General features: G+C 39.8%; 1 long non-coding RNA gene and 1 pseudogene across 1 annotated transcript in view; both read left to right on the forward strand.

Moving 5' to 3' along the window:
• Positions 1 to 11,240: 11,240 nt before the first annotated feature.
• The window catches only part of LOC141579513 (uncharacterized), a 40,342-nt gene continuing 37,041 nt past the window's right edge, over positions 11,241 to 14,541 (forward strand). The window contains exon 1 of the long non-coding RNA XR_012511050.1: positions 11,241 to 11,370. This is a non-coding gene — a long non-coding RNA (uncharacterized LOC141579513). The remainder of the gene's footprint in view (positions 11,371 to 14,541) is intronic.
• Positions 13,066 to 13,676, forward strand: LOC105075064 (large ribosomal subunit protein uL6 pseudogene; annotated as a pseudogene).

Genomic DNA, 14,541 nt, shown 5'->3' on the forward strand with positions numbered 1-14,541 from the left:
AGAGGCAGAAGGGGGCTGGTGCTGCATTTCCAGCAGTCGGCACAAGGAGCTAGCAGATACCCACCAGTGACTTCCATCTGCCATATTTAACATTTCTACCCCTACTTCTTCTTCTTTACCATCAAGGTTTCCATAAAGCCATGGCTGTCCACTGGATGAATATTGCACTTTAGGTCCGTAGGCATGGGTAGGATACTTATTGCGGAGTGACAATCATTCAGCCTTGGCCACCTCTGGTCAAATGTAGAGAAAAATATATATACCTTTTTTATGAGTGCTGTGAAGAGAAATGAGATAGTGCATGTTAAATGTTTAATAAACTGTAAAATGCCACCTAAAATGAAAGTAGAACTATGTAGTTAAATTAATTCTGGCTTATGTTTCCGATGCCAAAGAATAGCAATGTATATCTCTGGGGAGTACATCCACCTGCCAATCTCATCTCAAACTTCTTTTCATCTGTCCTTTTTTTTTTTTTTTTTTGAATTAAAAAAAAACTATTTCAAACCTAAATGTAGCAAAATGTCACCGCTGTACAGCATTTATTTCATCCTTCATCAGCCTATGGCAGATGTCCTGACAGATAATGAGACCCCTGGATGACTCTAAGGCTGGAGGAAAAGTGGCTCAGAGTCTACTTTCGGTTACAAAGCCTTGTTTTTATGCAGAGTCCTCAAGGTTACAGGATGTCATTTTCACTTTTATAATTCTGACTGAAGTTCCTCACTGGCAATAACAACTTCACATCTTAAGTATATTTTACAGACCAAAACAAAATCTGTTCATGTCCATAGTAAAATAATACAAATTAATACTTGCACTAATTTGAAAACAGTCCCATTCTTCTCTTTTCAAAGCTAGTCTTCTGCCTTGATTATGACTACTAGGATATTAAAATGTATTAAAATATTTAGCAGGATTGTGACCCAATGGAGATTAAATTTCTGTTTTGTGTTCTCTCTTCTTTAGATGGATGGGGCCAGAAAACCACGTTGGGATCGTAGAAGGTGGATTCTCTTAGAAGGATGAAGATGGAGAGCTTCTGAATCACTGAAAGTAGCTTCATTCAGAAGTGTGGGCAGAGGGTCGGCATCGTATGATCAAAAAGAAGGTGTGTTTGAAGCTTGTGTGCTTTGGGAACTCAAAAGGAGAACCTTCCTAAACCTTGGGAAGATCCTTGGAGGAGAGGAAAAGAGGGTGGCAATTCTGGGTTCACAGGGGGCAGATGCTTGAACAGAGCCTCTGGCAAGGTTTATGCCCAGGACGAGGCTTCTTAAAGTATGGTTTCTAGACCCTGGGGGATAGACCATCTGTGAGATCAAAGCTCTTTTCAAAATATAGTAGGACATCATTTGCCTTTTTATGTCCTTTGTTGACCTTTTATCCATATGGTGCAAAAGCCATGGTGGGACAAACTGCTGACATGTAAGCATGAATTAAGCAGTGGCACCAAACTCCTGGTAGTTATGATTCTTCATAGTCACATGCTTACGTTTTAAAAAATGTCAGCTGCTCAGGCTGTTGAGGGGGCATAGTGTGGATATAGCTCAGTGGTAGAACACATACTTAGCATGCATGAGGTCCTGGGTTCAATCCCCAGTACCTCCATTTAAAAAAAAAAAAAAGCCAGTTGTATTTAAGAATGCCTATAATGAAGCAGTAGAAATTAATATATTAGTTAAACATGGACCCTTGAGTACACGTCTTTTTAACGTGCTATGTGACAAAATAGGAAATACTCACCAAGCAGCTCTGCTGCATACCAAAGGATGATGATTATCTGAGGGAGGAGGACTCGTGTGGTGATTTGATTTACTAACCGAACTGGTTGTCTTTGTCTTGGAACACCATTTTTTGCTGGAAAGAATGATTGACAGACAAACTACAGTTACTCTGACTTGAGTTTTTGACGAATATTTTCTCAAAAGTGAGTGAACCGATACTTGTCTGCCTCACCCAAGTTTGTCAGGGACTTTCCCGGTTTTGGTGCTGAAACCCCAGAACCCTCCCAGGAGCCCCTCAATCTTGGGCAAAGTGGGATGGTTGGTCACCCTAAGTGAACCTGTCATTTCAAGGAAAACACTGACAGTCTTTGTGGTCAATGACAAAATTTAAGCTTTTAAGCAAAAATTAGAATCTTGGAAAACTCGTATTGTCTACCATGAGCTTGACAGCTTTCCAAAACTTAAAAACTTTTCTGACAAGATGAAGGTGATATTAATAAATGTGATATTTATATTGTTTAATGAAATAAATGGTCATTTGGAAGATCTGCATGTCTCAGTGAACCAATATTTTCCAAATGGCCAAAGTCTTTCATGAATAAAATATCCATTTAAAGTCTGAGATGGATCAATGAATTTTAATATAACAGAATACCAAAAGTTCATTAATATGGTTTCAGGTTCTACATTGCAACTAACCATTAAGAAACCAGCACTTTTTGAGTATTGATGTGGTATCAAAGAAGAATGTTCACAATTATCTGAAAAACCAAATGTCTCTCCCTTTTCCAATTATATGTATGTGTGAGGCAGGATTGTCTTCAACCGAAAGAGTAGATCATGACAGAGTGATTACAGAAAAAGATGAGATTCAAATTGTCTCCTATTAAGTCAGCCATTAAAGAGATTTGCAAAAATGCAAAACAATGACATTCTTCTCATGATATTTTATTTTACTTTGGAAAATATGCAATTTTTTTAAAAAAATATTATTTTTGTTAACATGTAGTAGATTTATTATTTCTGTTTTTAAATAAATTAATAGATATTTAAATGTTTCTCAGTTTTCATTTCAAATATAATCCATATTGATAGATACAACTCCATAAAAGCCCTTTAGGGACCTTAACAAATTTTAAGAAAGTATAGGCATCCTGAAGACCTAGAAGTTTAAGGACCCTATCCTGAAGTGATGTGCCTTCTAACCCAATCATGACTTGCTGCAAGAAGTCACTATTCCTTATGGAATAGCAACTGAGAGAACCCAGCCCCCATCATTGCCCTCTGAGCCCTACCTCCTCTCTCTCTCTTTCAGGAGATCCACACTCCAACAGTCCTCAGTTGCCATGTGAACTGCCTTTCTTAGCCAACTTCTGTGCATTAGTCACATCTGAGAAAGGACATTTACCCAGCCACCAGCGCCTGAGATAACCATCAGCTAGACTGGAACCTCTCCATATGAAGATACGCATGTGCTTGGGAGACCCCTGAATTTACCGTAAGTACTGGGAATAATGGCAAAGGTGTCTGAGCATCAGTGCTTGGGAAGTCTTAGTTATACCCCCAGCACGAAAGTGTTAGGGTTGCCAAATTAACTTAAAGAGTGAATTATCTTTCCCTCAGAATTGATGAATGTGTTTCTCTGTCTTCTTTGTCAAGTTACTTATACAATGACATTTCTGATGGCTGTAGGTTTATTACTTTCAAGTTTGTACGATGCGCAAGAAACATAACATCATTTTTGTCTTGTCCTTTTCAAATATTAATAGTAAATTCATTTCCTCCCTTCTTGTCTTCTACTTCATCTGCCTTGCTGGTCTTTAATCCCAGGTCAACCCCAACTTCCACTTTCTCTGCCCCTACTCTCCAGCTGCTGAGCGTAGCTACAGATAACCCCACAGCCATGCCAACTGGCATGATCACCAAAGGATGGTTTTCAAGACCAGTTGTGTTCACAAGCTCTTCGGCAACTCCTTACTTTGCCCCTGGTCAGAGTCCTCTCTCATTCTCATGTAGCTGTTATAAATCTCTATTCCACTCCATGCAAGTTTCTTCAATGGTAAGTTCTACACCAGTGTTTTGCAGAGACAAAATATTCTGCAGAACTCATTTAACTACATTAGTGAAAAGGATCCTGAGGACAAATACTTTGGGGAAACACTGGACCAGCCAAAAGGAGATAGCTGTCATTTCTACAGGGCTGAAAGCAGGACCTGACCAGGCTATCATATATTAAGACTCTGAGGAGGGTCAAGATGTTTCCCAGACATCTGGCCACAAGATCCTTTTTTTCACAGAGTATCCATGGGACTTGTGTTTGATGGGAAGAAGTTATAGAAATATTTCTTTCTTCTGTCCATCCCTAATTTTATTTCTTCCTAATTATTTGCTTTCTAAAGTCACTTCTGACTTTCTAATTGCCTTCAGTGAAACATCTATAGTCCTAATATTCAAAACAGTGTAATGGTGAAGCACATGCATGGTGGAATCAAACATCCTGATTGGAATCCCGGCTCAGTCACTTATGAGCTGTGTGACCGTGGGCAAATTACTTAACCTCTCTTTGTGTTGATATTCTCCTCTTAAAACGGGAACAATAATTGTACTTACACTGTAAAGATTAAATGAAACAGGTACAGAGTGCTTAGAACATAGTGAATACTATTAAAGTGTTACCTATTTTATTAATTTATTTGATATAGTTAGCTTTTGAAGAGAAGAGACTAGTTTTATTCAGTTTTATATCCCTCATCTATTGTGCAGTTCTTGGTACAAAATAAAAGCTTGATAAATAGTAATACCTACTGTTGTTACAAAGTTTTATGATATACTTTTGAATATATTGACTCATCAGATTCTTATTAGAGAGCCACAGTAAGAATTAACATCTCTTTTTTGTCCCAAAGATGAAAAATAGAATCAACAAAATGAGTTTAGATAGTTTCCCCAAGATTACATAGGTTAATATGTGACAGAGTTAGAACTAGGACTCAGATTTTGGACATCATCTAATACACCATCTAGCATTATCTGCAAAAAAACAATGTTATAGAAAGCATTGAGACATCCTGATTTTTGACAAAACAACATTCTCCTTAAAAGAAAATCATTTCAATGGGAAAAAAAATAATCATTTTAATTTCTTAAATGTGTATTGTTTACTTGAGATAGAAGAACCAGCCAGCATCAAAATTGTTTTAAACAGTAGGAATAAACACTTTCAAGATGGTATTTAGTTCTGAAGAAAGAATGACAATTTGAATTGTGTTTGGCATGCAAGACAGAAAAGGAATAAAATAGGAATTACAGTTTCATTCTCTTGAGTGTAAATGGAATGTCCCAAATCAAACTGCTGTTTTGAATCCTATGAAGAAATTCAGAAACAAATTGATTAAGTGGAATATCAGTAAATGCATTTCTGGTGAGGGGGCTGAACTCCAAGGCTGGGGGAGGTGAAGACATATATTAGAAGGAGCCAGATGCTCGAGCACACGCGCCATGCTGTCTGGGAATCCGTGTCCAGCCAGGATCACACCTGCTAGTCCCTATCTGTCCATCGAGAAGGGAGCTTAACGTTAGATCCATATAGTTCACATGCCTATTTTCGTAAATTAAATTTTATTGGAATGCAAACTTGTTCATTCATTTCTATGTTTTCTGTGGCTGCTTTCACACCATAATAACAGAATTTATAACCCAGTGGAGTGCTTGAGTTTGGGCAGAAAAAGAGGGAGAGGGTGCTCAGCCACAGACAAGATTGTTGTTTTTATCCTTTGAAAAGAAGAATTGTGAGGCTTGAGCCATCCCAGAAATGGTGCCTGATTTGATAGAACTTTCTCTTTTCCACTACTTTCATCATTGCTGTAAACAATTGCTGTGTAAAAAAATTACCCCCGAACTTAGCAGCTTAGAACAACATGTACTTTTTTAAATTTTAATTTTTTTTATTGAAGTATAGTCAGTTTACAGTGTTGTGTCAATTTCTGGTATATAGCACAATGTTTCAGTCATACATGAATATACATATATTTTTCATATTCTTTTTCACCGTAAGCTGCTACAAGATACCGAATATAGTTCCGTATGCTATACAGTATAAACTTGTCTATCTATACCGGTCAGTATCTGCAAATTTTGAACTCTCTATTTATTCCTTCCTACCCCCTTCCCCCTGGTAACCTTAAGTTTGTTTTCTATGTCTGTGAGTCTGTTTCTGTTTTATATATAAGTTCACTTGTCTTTTTTTTTTCTTAGATTCCACATGTGACTGACATCATATGGTATTTTTCTTTCTCTTTCTGGCTTACTTCATTTAGAATGACAATCTCCAGGGCCATCCATGTTACTGCACATGGCATTATTTTATCATTTTTTATGGCTGAGTAGTAGTCCATTGTATAAATATACCACAACTTCTTTATCCAGTCGCCTGTCCATGGACATTTAGATTGTTTCCATGTCTTGGCTATTGTAAATAGTACTGCTATGAACATTGGGGTGCAGGTGTCTTTTTGAATTAAGGATCCCTCTGGATATATGCCCAGGAATTGGGTTGCTGGATCATATGGTAAATCTATTTTTAGATTTTTGAGGAATCTCCATACTGTTTTCCACAGTGGCTGCACCAAACTATATTCCCACCAACAGTATAGGAGGGTTTCCTTTTCTCTACACCCTCTCCAGCATTTATTGTTTGTGAAATTTTGAATGGTGGCCATTCTGACTGGTGTGAGGTGATACCTCATTGTAGTTTTGATTTGTATTTCTCTGATAATTAGTGATATTGATCATTTTTTCATGTGCCTATTGGCCATTCATATATCTTCATTGGATAATTGATTGTTTAGGTCTTCTGCCCATTTTTGGATTGAGTTGTTTGTTTTTTTCTTATTAAGTCATATGAGCTGTTTATATATTCTGGAAATCAAGCCCTTGTCAGTCTCCTCTTTTGCAAATATTTTCTCCCATTACATAGGTTGTTGTTTTGTTTTGCTTATGGTTTCCTTTAATGTGCAAAAGCTTGTAAGTGTAGTTAGGTCCCATTTGTCTATTCTTGCTTTTATTTCTATTGCTTGGGTAGACTGCTCTAGGAGAACATTGCTGAGATGTATATGAGATAATGTTTTGCCTGTGTTTTCTTCTAGGAGATTTATAGTGTTTGGTCTTATGTTTAAGTTTTTAAGCCATTTTGAGTTTATTTTTGTGTATAGTGTGAGGGAGTATTCTAACTTCATTGATTTACATGCAGCTGTCCAGTTTTCCAAACACCATTTGCTGAAGAGTCTATCTTTATTCCATTGTATGTTCTTGCCTCCTTTGTCAAAGATTAATTGACCAAAAGTTTATGGGTTCATTTCTGGGCTCTCTGTTCTGTTCCATTGATCCATATGTCTGTTTTTGTACCAACACCATGCTATTTTGATTACTATAGCTCTGTAGTATTGTCTGAAGTCTGGGAGGGTTATTCCTCCAGCTTCATTCTTTTTCTTCTGTACTGTTTTGGCAATTCTGGGTCTTTTCTGATTCCATATAAATTTTAATATGATTTGTTCTAGTTCTGTGAAAAATGTCCTGGGTAATTTGATAGAGATTGCGTTAAATTTGTAGATTGCCAAGGCTGTTTGGCCATTTGAATAATATTGATTCTTACAATCCAGGGGCATGAGATATCTTTAAGTCTTCTTTAATTTCCTTAATCAATGTTTTGTAGTTCTCCATGTATAGGTCTTTCACCTCCTTGGTCAGATTTATTCCTAGGTATTTTATTACTTTGGGTGCTATTTTAAAAGGGATTGTTTCTTTACTTTCTTTTCAGAACAACATGTATTATCTCACAGAGTCTGTGAGTAAGGAATCTGGATGCAGTTTAGCTGTGCCCTCTGGCTCAGGACGTGGTACAAGCGGTAGTCAAAGTGTCAGCCTGAGCTGTAGTCACCTCAGGGCTCTACCAGGGAAGGAGCTGCTTCCAAGCTTACTCTCCTGCTTGTTGGCAGGATTCAGTTCCTTGCTAATCATTGGACTGAGGACCTCAGTTCCTCTCTAGCTATTGGCTGGAGGCCACCCTTAGTTCCTTGTCACTTGAGCCTCTGCAAAGAGCATCTCCCAACATGGCAGCTGGCTTCAGGAGAGCTTACTAGCAGGCAGTACCAGAGAGAGAATACAAGTAGGGCAGAAGTCACCATCTCTTTGTAAACTTATCTTGAAAGTAACATCCCGTCCTTGCTGCCATATTCTATTCATTACAATTAAGTCACTGTACTCAAGGGGAGGAGATCACACAAGGACATGAAAACCAGGAGGCGGAGGTAATAAGGGGCCATTTCAGAAGCTGCCAACCACATCCACATTCAATATAAATATGTGCCTACAGCATTTAGCTTTCTTCCAGTCCCCATCCCTTTCTTGCTCTTATGCTATTCAGGACTGATATAAAATACCTGAAACTCTTACTATCCATGCTGGAGCCTCTTCTGCACCCATCAGCTACAGTCAGGCTAACATTTCATTCCATCAGCTAAACCATCATGCCAAGGAGCTGTCCTGTGCTATTCCCCTTTAGATTTTGGAGAACTTTAAATGTCTGAGTATATTATAGCTCCAGATAAAAACACATTTATTGTTCGCACTGGAGAACAGAATTACAAACACTGCTAAAATACAGGCTTAATATTATCATTTTGCATTAGGTTTTTCTTTGTGAGCAAGAGTAGGTAATAATGGTCTTCTATTATGTGTGTCTTTATGCATTTTTTGGTTACATATGTTGGATGGCTTCTTACTTGTGGCAAAAACTCCAAAATCTCTGTATGTGGAAATAAATCTCCACCAAAAACAAGGATTTTATTCCAAGACGTTATTGGGTAGAAAGTAATGCTTCTGATAGAGGCATTTTGTTTGCTGGGTTTTCAGAGCAATGAAATGAAGGTTAATTTTGCTGCAACCTAAGCCAAAAATAATACTAACATTCCTTCCACGCATTGCTTCCCGCAGAATCACGCAATAATGCCCCTAGTCCTCACATCCTCCATGCTGTCTCATAGCCGACATTAACGGCCAGTCTGAGCTCAGATTAATGCCCGCTTCCAATTCCTAGGCCACCTCTAATAGTCTTTTTATGATGCTTGAGTCCTGCTGCAGCTCAAAAAACCAAGGAGTGAAGAGAAGTCAGCTCTGTAGTGTAAGGAAAAGCTTCTGAAACATCTTGACTCACCTGATGAGAGATTATTTTGAAAGAACAAGTAATTATAGCAATAAGCCAGTAGCGTCTTCACAAATCAGTCCCTCCATTGTCCCAGCCTAATTAGAGTAATTTGTGTTTAAGGTGATATTGATTTTGCATAATGATTTGCTCTTGTATGACACACACGACAACGTTCTCTTTACTTAACCTGGACAACAGTCTTGTTGGCTGATACGTAAATGCTCTTGCTCAGAAGTCAGCTCCTGGCATTGCAGACTCCAGGAGAGAAGAGTTCAAGCAGCTGTCGGTGGTGTTTTTGAAGACATAAATAAACCACAGAAGGAGCAGGGGGCCAGGAGAGGAAGGCCCCTATTTGTCTGACCTTGTTGGAGCCTGTGTGTGGTGGGACTCTGCTGCTCCATACAAATCAGTTCTGTGGGTTTTCCTCTTGGCCAGGGCCTCCTGTGCTCTCTGAATAACTCTGGCCCCTCCCGGGGACAGGTAAAATGAAAAAGTGTTTTTATTTCCATTGGCTTAAGCCAAACCCCTCTGAACAAGCTCTTCCGGAGCTGAGCAGAGCAGGGCTCAGGTCTAGGTTGGCAGCCCATGCGCGGCTCCCGCCTCTTCCCCACTTCAGCGCTCTTTTGAAAGCCACCTTCTCACAAAAGACAGAGCTGATCTCTAGGGCCTGGGAAAATAGAAAATTCTCACACTGTGATGGGAAACACTGTCAAGACCCGAAACTCTATAGTGAAGCCTCAGATACCGGTGTGTAATCACAGATAAAGTGAGGGAGCCAGACTGTGCAGGAGACACAGCCACAGTGAAATTAAAAGAGACCGGTAGGGCGGAATTAAACATGATGGAGAAGTGACCGAGACCACTTCACTCTCCGGAGAGGGCTCAGCAGGTGTCCAGGTCCTTTATTAACTAGGGGGGATATTTTTCTGTTCTCAAATGGAGTCTTAGGATGGGTGCCTAAACTTTAGGCCCGATGCCCTGAGGTTTTTGCTCAGATCAGAATGTCCATTGACTTGTTTATGGAGAAGATGAAACGAAATGCAAAAGGTTGGTGTTCAACCAGATATAGACTCACGGGCAAAGAAAACAAACCATGGTTACCAAAGGGGAAAGAGCAGGGGATGGATTAATTAGGACTTTGAGATTAACAGATACATATACTATATACGAAAGAGAAACAACAAGGACCTACTGTGTAGCACAGGGAATTATATTCAATTTCTTATAATAACCTATCATGGAAAAGAATCTGAAATATACATGTATATGTATGTACATGTATAACTAAATCGCTTTGCTATACACCTGAAATTAACATTGTAAATCAACTACACTTCAATAAAAAAATTAAATTAAAAAAAGGTTACAGTTCTTATATTAATTGTTTCTGGTGTTCAGTTCTCCAGTTTTGATGGTGCTGCATTCCATCAAAGCTGTAGCTCCAAGAAAGCGCATTGCTTGAAATAATTGTAGTATTTTCTTTTAGGGATTCATATTTCTATTCCTCTTGAGAGATAGACAGTTTGCATCTACCCACCTATGAATTTATGGAGTTCTTATTACCAAATTACCTTGAAACTCAAAGGATAAGGATGATAAGGATGAGCTGTCCCTGCTAATGGTGTGGAAATGAGAAGCGTATTAGGTGGTACCTTACTTTTGGACAAATGCTCTTCAAATAGATATTGAATTATATAAAAAAAAGCAGTTCTCAAAAGCATATTAATATACATAACAATACACCACACAGTTAAGTGAGTTTTTGAGCTTTCAAATGTTCTGGGATTGCATCTTCCAACAGAAACTGCGATTTCATTAGCATTTAAGACCAGCCTTCCAGGGCTGTTTGCCAAAGGGATGAAAGCAGGAGAAAATAAAAGCAAACCTTCCACAGGCCCCTCAAAGGTGCTAATTAGTGATAGTTTTCCTCTATGGTCAGTGGCCCAGGATGCAGGACTTGTGACCATAGACCTAGTTCCATTATGCCTAGGAAAACAACCAACATGTTAAATTAAGTGAAAATTTCACTTTGTGGAGCTTTATGTTGACTAATGGCCTCCAAGCATAGAAAGAGTTATTATGCCCAGGGTTATGAGAAATTATTTTCTATGGAGGAAATTAGCGCCTGCCTAGGTAAGGTGAGGCTGAATTTTCCAACAGTGAGACTTTTTCCATGCAGAATAGATGAGCTGCAGAGGGAGGTTGGCGCAATAGTCTTGTGATAAAAATTAAAAGACTTTTTTTTGGTTTCTCCTTAAAGTGAATCCATACTAACTTACCTACTCTGAACTTTGAATTTTCCAGAGTAGACTCTTCAGTGAATCAGTCAATACCAGCAAGGACCACTTATTGAATATTCACATGTGCTGGCCTTTCTTACCTTATTTCATTCTCATCATAAGTCTGCGAGGAAGGCATTCTTATCCCACTTTTCAGACGGGCAAGGTAAGTGTCAGTGAGGTTGAGTCACTTCCCTAAACTCACACAAGTGAAATGGGAGAGAACTAGATTTAAACCCAAGCCTTTGAGCTGTGCTATTGAAGACAGGAGTGGGGCTGGCTAAACTTGTAACTAACCTTTGAATTTTGAAAAGGGCAAATTTAGTTTTCTAGGCACAAGGTGTGTTGTGCATTGGGAGCACACTTCGTTCCAACTGATGATTCAGGGTGGAGGAGTAAAACACAGCCCCAGAAGTTTAGATCATGTTAGGGAGGGCAGCCCTCAGAAAGGGTCATTGAGGCAAACCCATGAGGGTCATTGGAAGCAACCATCAGGAATGAGATCCATGTGCTTTTTCAACTCAGCTCTGAGGACCAGGTCAGAAACAGATCCCTCAGCCAGTCAGCAGCAGCCTGACCCTATGTGACAAGCCTTGTTTGCATCTTACTAACTATATCACCAGGAGGAGTAAGAGAAGGTTCACAGATGGACACTCACCCCCAGAGTAGATTCCACAGTCAGCTTAGTCTAGCAGTGAATCCTAAGGTTGGTTCAAATGTGAAGAGTTGGAAGAAGGGACATGGATCAGAAGATATTAAAACCAAAGAAAGGGTCTTTAAGATGGGGCCTGAAACAAAGTGTGGAGGAAGCCTATTTGTCTTGGTGACACATGTGGAACATTGTGCTTCAGCCAGGTCTGTGTGTTTGGGTCTTGACCTACTTGTAGAGCTCAGTAAAGAAATGTGGTCTAAACAGAATTTCCTGTCACCCTTGAGCCTCTCAAAGATCACATAGCAGGCTGCTGTACATAATTCATGGAAACTGTTGTTAGTGACCTTAGTCATCACTTACTTTTCTAGTATCTTACAATATCTGGGAATTTTTAACCCATTTCCTCATTGTACCATTTCATCTCTCTTTGCGCCTTTATCCTAAGCTGTACGGCAGGTATGAATGGGCGACTGTGCTCCCTTCTCACCACACTCCTTCCCCTTCAACTCCTCGCCTGGCCTCAGAGGAGTGCACTTGGGTCAGGCCCACTTTGCTGCCATAAACCACCTCCTGGATTAAGTGTTTTCTACTCTACCCTACCCTTCAGATTCTGCAACATGGAAACCCTAAGAACCATCCTGATAATTTTTAGAACAGAGGAGAAAAGACTGACCATAAAACTGGAATTCTTTCAGGGAGAGAGTGGAAAGGGGACAAGCTGGGAACATCCACGAGTTAATCATTTTGTCCCTTTGTAATAGCATGCAAGCTAAGCCCCCGAACAGAAAAGGAGCCATTTGAGGTTACCTTTTTAGGTATTATTGACCCCAGGGACTCCCTGAACAGAGTAACTTATTAACTATTCCAGGAACTGTCTGTGGAGTCAATGGAACCATGTGACTTTCACCGCCAGGCCCTGTGGGAATATCACTGGCATCATGGCATGCCCCAGCTTGAGGCCATCACCATCAGAATGATCAGCTCTAGGATTCTTAGGTGACCAGTGTTGACATTCCCATGGTCTCTGACTTCACATGCTTGAAAACAAAGCCTAATGCCCATGAATGCACAGGAATCAGAAGTAATGGAGTCAGTAGGGAAGCTTTAGTGTGGTTATGCAGTAGGTGAGGTCATCACAGAAAAATGTGACCAATCACCAAGGAATAGTATCCTGCTTTTATCGAGAAATGCTTTCCAGTTAAATGTTCATGACTCCCCTCTTTGCTACATCTACTGCAAGAATGAAGACCATTCTCAGCAATCAGACTGTCGACATTCCAGAAAATGTCAACATCACTCTGAAGGGACGCACAGTTACTGTGAAGGGCCCCAGAGGCACCCTGCAGAGGGACTTCAGTCACATCAAGGTAGAACTCAGTCTCCTTGGAAAGAAAAAGAAGAGGCTCTGGGTTGACAAGTGGTGGGGAAATAGAAAAGAACTGGCTACTGTTTGCACTATCCGTAGTCATGTACAGAACAGGATCAAGGGTGTTACACTGGGCTTCCGTCACAAGATGAGGTCTGTGTATGCTCACTTCCCCATTAACATTGTTATTCAGGAGAATGGTTCGCTTGTTGGAATCTGAAATTTCTTGGGTGAAAAATACATATGCAGGGTTCGGATGAGGCTGGGTGTTGCTTGTTCAGTATCTCAAGCTCAGAAAGATGAGTTAGTTCTTGAGGGAAATGACATTGAACTGGCATCAAATTCAGCTGCTTTGATTCAGCAAGCCACGACAATTAAAAACAAGGATATCAGAAAAATTTTGAATGGTATCTATGTTTCTGAAAAAGGAACAGTTCAGCAGGCTGAAGAATAATAATCTAAGTTGTCCAGGTACAGAAAGAGCAAGATACCAGATGACTCTTCAGATTCATTAATGATATCTTAAGGATACGATAAAAGCTGTGTTGATTGGGACTTTTTCTTAAACTGAAAAAAAAAATGTTCATGACTCACTATCAATGTAAGCATAATTAGATGATTATCTGCTCTCATCCTTGGTGAGAATGAAAGGAATCAGTGTTCAGAGCAGTGATACAACACACCATGCCAACCTCATCACTCTCATTACTTCTGCTTATTCTTTAACAATGACCTAACTGAACAAGAAGCATTCATGTAATGGTTTACTCAAGGTTCTATGGGTTCTCCAAAACTTATGTCTACTTAATACGGGCCCACTTCATCATGGCACCAGAGTGTGGTTGAGTAATATCAACCAGGGCAGATCTCTCCGAAATGAAAGCATGACTCTGTGCTCCAGCTCAAAAGGCAGAGATTGAAATGGTTTAAAAGCCATTCATTCATTTATTTGGCAAATATTTGGTAATGCCTGCTAGAAATATCATGCCCTGTGCTTGGCACATGAGATACAATGATGCGCAGATACACATGCCCTTAGCCCCGACAACTCCTCAAACTCAGAGTTTAGCCAGGAGGACTGACTGAGGGAGGAGTTACAGATGCTCTGATTATAGTCATATGGAGGTCAAAGGTCAGGCTTTACGGAGTTAATCTGAGGGCTCAGGAAGACTCCACGCCCCCACCCCAGGAAGCTCCACATAAGCTGAACCTTAAGTGGAGTCCATGAAGTGTGGGCAAGTGGCACCTTCCAGGCAGAAGTTCCCTGTGGGGAGGATTTTATTCTTTTCTAATGCTTCTGGGTGAGGAACACAGGCTTG

This window comes from Camelus bactrianus, chromosome 12, assembly GCF_048773025.1.
Source record: "Camelus bactrianus isolate YW-2024 breed Bactrian camel chromosome 12, ASM4877302v1, whole genome shotgun sequence".
Taxonomy (NCBI): domain Eukaryota; kingdom Metazoa; phylum Chordata; class Mammalia; order Artiodactyla; family Camelidae; genus Camelus; species Camelus bactrianus.